Source organism: Mytilus trossulus, chromosome 5 (genome assembly GCF_036588685.1).
Source record: "Mytilus trossulus isolate FHL-02 chromosome 5, PNRI_Mtr1.1.1.hap1, whole genome shotgun sequence".
NCBI lineage: Eukaryota > Metazoa > Mollusca > Bivalvia > Mytilida > Mytilidae > Mytilus > Mytilus trossulus.
Window position 1 is genome coordinate 2,965,919 of NC_086377.1, and position 7,501 is coordinate 2,973,419.

At 34.9% G+C, this 7,501-nt stretch overlaps 1 long non-coding RNA gene across 1 annotated transcript; it reads left to right on the forward strand.

The window, feature by feature from the left end:
• Positions 1-1,228: 1,228 nt before the first annotated feature.
• Positions 1,229-5,536, forward strand: LOC134719357 (uncharacterized). The gene is made up of 3 exons (XR_010107562.1): positions 1,229-1,333; positions 2,942-3,020; positions 5,209-5,536. It is a non-coding gene; the product is annotated as an uncharacterized LOC134719357 (long non-coding RNA).
• The last annotated feature ends 1,965 nt before the right edge of the window (positions 5,537-7,501 follow it).

Consider the following 7,501-nt stretch of genomic DNA (forward strand, 5'->3'; position numbering starts at 1 on the left):
ATACCACATCTTCTTTTTTAATGCTCTTCAACTTTGTATTTGTTTGGCTTTTTAACTGTTTTGATCTGAGCGTCACTGATGAGTCTTATGTAGACGAAACGCGCGTCTGGCGTATTAAATTATAATCCTGATACCTTTGATAACTGTTATAAGTGTTTAACATTAGTTCTGTCTCATCAATATTTTGTCTTTTAACAGAAACATTTCTTCCACGTTGGAATTAATTGTAACAAGTTGTTTTGACTGTCTCATGATTTTGTGTGACATCAAGGTGTCATTTTTTAAAAATTTGTTGTGTAGGTATTGAGAAGGTATTGAACTCTATGACTTATTTTCCATAGTGGGTTCCATGAATGTTTTCAAGCTTATTTCTATTTGTAGATCGATTGTGATATACATGAAAACAGAATCGTGAAGAGATCCAACTCATTGGTGGAACAACTGATAAAAGTACAGGTATATAAAAACACAAAAATACTGAACTCCGAGGAAAATTCAAAAAGGAAAGTCCCAAACCAAATGACAAAATTTAAAGGTCAATTATATCTAGACTATATCATTTATTTGTGTCCACACTATGTACATAGATAAGACAGATCATTTATATTAAAGTCAAAATGTTAATCCACACTGAACAACTCTGTAATAACAGAATAGATAGTATATTTGTGGTAGGGGTCAGTTGTATTTTTGTAGTATATTTGTGTATAACGGTTTATCTGGCAGTGAAGGTTTTCAAACTAGAAGGAGTCATAGAGACAACACCAAATGGAGTAAGTGTATAACGGTTTATCTGGCACTGAAGGTTTTCAAACTAGAAGCAGTCATAGAGACAACACCAGATGGAGTAAGTGGAGAGTTGTCTCATTGGCAATCATACCACATCTTCTTTTTTAATGCTCTTCAACTTTGTATTTGTTTGGCTTTTTAACTGTTTTGATCTGAGCGTCACTGATGAGTCTTATGTAGACGAAACGCGCGTCTGGCGTATTAAATTATAATCCTGATACCTTTGATAACTGTTATAAGTGTTTAACATTAGTTCTGTCTCATCAATATTTTGTCTTTTAACAGAAACATTTCTTCCACGTTGGAATTAATTGTAACAATTTGTTTTGACTGTCTCATGATTTTGTGTGTCATCACGATGTCATTTTTTTTAAATTTTGTTGTGTAGGTATTGAGAAGGTATTGAACTCTATGACTTATTTTCCATAGTGGGTTCTATGAATGTTTTCAAGCTTATTTCTATTTGTAGATCGATTGTGATATACATGAAAACAGAATCGTGAAGAGATCCAACTCATTGGTGGAACAACTGATAAAAGTACAGGTATATAAAAACACAAAAATACTGAACTCCGAGGAAAATTCAAAAAGGAAAGTCCCAAACCAAATGACAAAATTTAAAGTTCAAACACATCAAACGAATGGATAATAACTGTCATATTCCTAACTTGGTACAGTCATTTTCATATGTAGAAAATTGTGGATTGAACCTGGTTGTGAAGCTATCGAAACCTCTTACTTGTATGACAGTCGCATCAAATCCCATTACGTTGTCAACGATGCGTGAACAAAACAAACAAACACAATAAGTAAAAAATAAAATTGTATTTGGATGAAGATTTTAATTCCTCAATAAATATTATAAAAACAAGAAATGTAACGAAACAGCATAGCAACCAGGATTGAAATTATATATTAACGCCAGACGCGAGTTTCGTCCACAAAAGATTCATCAGTCATGCTCAAATAAAAAAAAGTTTAACAAGGCCAAATAAAGTACGAAGTTAAAGAGCATTAACAACCAAGCTTAGGTAATTTATTCCTGAGATGGAAAATACTATTCCTCAGGTATATAGCTATAAGAAAATGTGAGTGAGTGCCAATGAGATAACTCTCCGAACACATCTTTCAAATTATGCAATTTCTAAAAATCTGAAACATGGGTATGAAATTATACATTAATTCGAAATGTTTACAAGTTGATATATTTCATTGTTCATCTAACAGGTTATTTGAACTACATACCCCATATGTATCCAATGTTTAAACTAAACGCTGACATTATCAATTTTAATATGGCATAAAGATACCGAAATCAATTTCTAAAAATGAAAAGGACGTCTGATTTTTAACATATGTATTCAGAATTTAAAATCTTCATCCAAATATATGTTATTTTTGAATTTTTAAATGATTAAAGTCATATGAAACGAGTGAGTGGTGAACAATAATGATTGTCCAATTCCTAAACCAATGCATGTATAAATCATAAACTTAGTCCTCTGCGCACGATATTATCATTATTTTCGCAAATATATCATATAATCGTCAATTGTTTTCTCTCTGTTTGTTATGATTTAACAAATACGGCTGCTCATTAAATGCCGTGTTTTGAAGTCTAGTTTACCCGATTGTCACCTGATAGTAAACAAATCACAAAAAGCATAGGTATTGAGCACGTGTTTAACATGTATAATCACATATTTGTTTATTTCAATGACAGATACATGCGTATTGTGGTTACCGCATTTTTACGAGGAGAGTTACGCTCGGGTCACTATGCATATGGAAAATATGTCGGCGAATTGCTTCCTGGAAGTAAGCAATTAAAAATAAGTAAACTTCTTCTAAATGTGGACAAATTGAAGAATTTTCCTCAGAAAAAAGTATGTGTACATAATTTGTATAATGAAAACTATTCATTTAGTTATAAAAACATATGCATATTTTTTTCAATTTGAGGTTTCTAATGACTTTAATGGATAAGCCAACTATGTAAAATTTATATGTTGTATGGCGGTAAATAATTGTATTCATTTATATTTTGATTTAAATAATCTTTTAACCCAAGTTAGGCGAAACCCTTGTTTACAATGTCTCATATTTTATTTTTGATAATTGTTACTTTTTATTTTACATTTGCATATCTTAGAGTCAAATACTGTTGGAGTACTGTCGTAATAATTCCCACATATGTCCAGATAATGAGTCACGTGATTGTAAATGCAATGGTAAGTATACTATGTAATCACTAATGAAGCATATAATTTGAAATCGTTACGTTGAAATGTAAAATAGCTTCTTTTGTACATGCATTAAAAAGAAGTAATACCATATAGGTGTATGATTTATAGGAACAAAAACAAATACATAAATATTTTTTTTAAACAGAAAACATCCCAACTCATGATAAATTCGGCGTCATAATCCAACTAGAGTTTCACCACTCACGATACATTCAGCGTCGTAATCCCAATAGACGTCCCTACTCATGATACATTCAGCGTCATTATCTCACAAGACGTCCCCACTTATGATACATTCAGTGTCATTATCCCAATAGACGTCCCCACTCACGATACATTCAGCGTCATAATCCCACTAGACGTCCCCACTTACGATACATTAAGCGTCATAATTCCATTAGACGTCCCCACTCACGATACATTCAGCGTCATAATCCCACTAGACGTCCCCACTCACGATACATTCAACGTCATAATTCAATTAGACGTCCCAACTCACGATACATTCAGCGTCATCATCCCACTAGACGTCTCCACTCACGATACATTTAGCGTCATAATCCCACTAGACGTCCCCACTCACGATACATTCAGCGTCATAATTCCATTAGACGTCCCCACTCACGATACATTCAGCGTCATCATCCCACTAAACGTCTCCACTCACGATACATTTAGCGTCATAATCCCACTAGACGTCCCCACTCACGATACATTCAGCGTCATATTTCCATTAGACGTCCCCACTCACGATACATTCAGCGTCATCATCCCACTAGACGTCCCCACTCACGATACATTCAGCGTCATCATCCCACTAGACGTCTCCACTCACGATACATTTAGCGTCATAATCCCACTAGACGTCCCCACTCACGATACATTCAGCGTCATAATTCCATTAGACGTCCCCACTCACGATACATTCAGCATCATAATCCCACTAGACGTCCCCACTCACGATACATTCAGCGTCATAATTCCATTAGACGTCCCCACTCACGATACATTCAGCGTCATCATCCCACTATACGTCTCCACTCACGATACATTCAGCGTCATCATCCCACTAGACGTCTCCACTCACGACACATTTAGCGTCATAATCCCACTAGACGTCCCCACTCACGATACATTCAGCATCATAATCCCACTAGACGTCCCCACTCACGATACATTCAGCGTCATCATGCCACTAGACGTCTCCACTCACGATACATTTAGCGTCATAATCCCACTAGACGTCCCCACTCACGATACATTCAGCGTCATCATCCCACTAGACGTCTCCACTCACGATATATTTAGCGTCATAATCCCACTAGACGTCCCCACTCACGATACATTCAGCATCATAATCCCACTAGACGTCCCCACTCACGATGCATTCAGCGTCATAATTCCATTAGACGTCCCCACTCACGATACATTCAGCGTCATAATCCCACTAGACGTCCGCACTCACGATACATTCAGCGTCATAATTCAATTAGACGTCCCCATTCACGATACATTCAGCGTCATCATCCCACTAGACCTCTCCACTCACGATACATTTAGCGTCATAATCCCACTAGACGTCCCCACTCACGATACATTCAGCGTCATAATTCCATTAGACGTCCCCACTCACGATACATTCAGCGTCATCATCCCACTAGACGTCCCTACTCACGATACATTAAGCATCATAATCCCACTAGACGTCTCCACTTACAATACATTCAAGATCATAATCCGACTCAACATTACTATTTGATATCCATTGCCAGTTATATCACCTGTTAGTGACCTTCTGCTGTTGTGTTTTTATTTTCTCGGGTTGTTGACACATTCCCCATTTCCATTCTCAATTTTATTGTTTAAATGCTACTCTAGTCATTTGTCTCATTTGTGCATATACATTTCTGCATATGTAACGATATAAGACCAAATCAACATATAATTACAATAAAATAGTATGAAAGATACTTTAGTGTATGTGTGTATCATATTTATACAAACCAAAAAGCAATGATTTTAAATTATGACACCTAGAAGTGCATTTTATATTACTTACCCTTACTTATGAACAAATTAATCCTTAAATTTATTCATCGTATTTTATCATGTTGTTCACTATGGAAGTATCAAATGTCATTTTATGTCCAATTTGAATCGGATTTTTTTTCAGAGGCGCCTTTGATCCAGAACTCAACAAATCGTATGTATGCAACAAATAAAACACACCTACTCATCCCGTGTCACGTTACCGGATATCCACTGCCTTATGTCACGTGGACAGTGAACGGAAGTAGAATATCGAGCAATAACAAATTTCTAGTCAGAGAAGATGGACTTATGATACAACGTGTGACGTATACTGATCATGGACGTTATACATGTACTGCACGTAATATTGTAGGAATAAATAGCAATACGGTGACTTTGGACATTATACAATCAATTTAAACATATCTTTTTCAGATAGATGTTCAGTTGTATATTTGTTTGTTTATGTATGTATGAACGTTGAAAAAACAAACTTGATATTGATATACTTTTCTTTTCAACAATAAAATATCTTTAAAATTAACAACCATTTAACATGTCAATCTTTTTTAACCACAGAACAATTTGAGGTACAGTTAAATGAAAGCAATGGAAAGTCCATAAAAAAGATATCACCGAATCCTAAAATATATAAATAAACTGTTATACTATTGTCATAATCTTGACTTGGACAATCATTATCCGAAGAAAAAAAGTCAGTTTTTGTAATTAATGTGTCATAGAAATTCCAAATTCTTATGTTGTAAACGTCCCTTGTATATTTGCAAGAGGGACGAAATTCTAGAGGGATAGTAAAACTCATAAATAAAAAAATAAACAGACAACGCCATGACTAAAAATGAAAAGGACAAACAGACAAATAATAGTACACATGACACAAAATACAAAAACTCAAGAATAAACAACACGAACCCTATCAAAAACTAGGGGTGAACTCAGGTGCTCCGAAGGGGTAAGCAGACCCTTCTCCACAACGTGACACCCGTCGTGTTTTTTATGAGATAATAAACCCGGTAAGTAGTCTTATTCATGAAAGGGAAGGGGATTGTAGTTACGACGTCGTAAAGTGTTGCTCTCAATCGTCCCTTAATGTCAATTTTTAGATGTAAGTCAAGATATGAGGCCGACTTAACTGTATATGTTGTATCCTTTATCTCTAATTCAATGGGAACGATGCATTTTACATAGTCACCAAATTAAGTGTTATTTAGTGCAAGAACCTCATCTAAAAAGCAAAACGTAGAGTTAAAGTATATAGCTAACTTCTTTCTTTCTTCCTAAAAAGTTCCTGTTTAAGTCAGCTTCTAATAGTAAAGAAAGAAGTCGGCAAAAAGAGGGGCACAATTCATTCCCATTGGAATGCCGATAGCCTGTTGAAAAACACGTCCTCCGAACGTTAAAAATATATTGTCAATCAAGCATCTTCATAATGTCTGTTTCAGATTGCAATTGATTGATAGAATTAATAAAGCATGGTCATAAACCTTAATGTTTACTGACTATTCATTAATGCTTGACGTCAAATAGCCACTATTTCATACGCATTTACAACAAGACTGAAAAACCAATGACAAACACACTAACAATAATACACAAAACACATCATAGAAAAACAAAAGATCGAGTAACAAAAACCCCTTAAAAACGAGGGGTGATCTCAGGTACTGCGGAATAGTATGCATATTCTTCTCAACATGTGTCACCCATTGCGTTGATTATTTTGATTATGTTGGTACAAATGAAGTAATATGTCTTATTCGGTAGGTCACATTCGCGAAAAGGAGACTGTTCGAGAACATCATCTACTTTGGATTCATTTATTTTCGTGGGTATCAATTTTCGTGGTTTAAGGAACATTAACATATTCGTGGATATTTAATTTCGTGGTTTTGACAAAGTCTACACTCATTCCTTTAGAAAATTTGTTATTCGTTGAACATTTGAATTCGTGGTTATTCGGTACCTACTAAATCCACGAAAATTGGTATCTAACGAATATTAATGAATCCACAGTATATATTGTTCTTCATACGAAGTTCCTGTATGAAGTCAGCCGCATATGAATAAAAAAACAATTGGAAAAAGGGTGCACCATTGTGCACAATAAGTTAATAAGTTCCCAACGGAAAGACAACCTGAGAGTTTAATTAATTAAAGAAGTTACGAAAGAGACAAGGGAGCGGTTTCTTTTGATTATCCTTCATCAATAACGTTCAAACATAAACATTTGAAAGCTAGAGATGTATGAACGAAAATCCAAGCGTAAAGAATTATATGACCAAGAAGGTGTTAAATGAACAGCAAAATATGATCATATTTTTAGATTCAATTCAATCGAGCAGCAGCTTTGAAGGTGAATCATATCAGTTGGCAAGTGTATAAGAAAAAAACCACTAGAATCTTTTTAAAAGAGG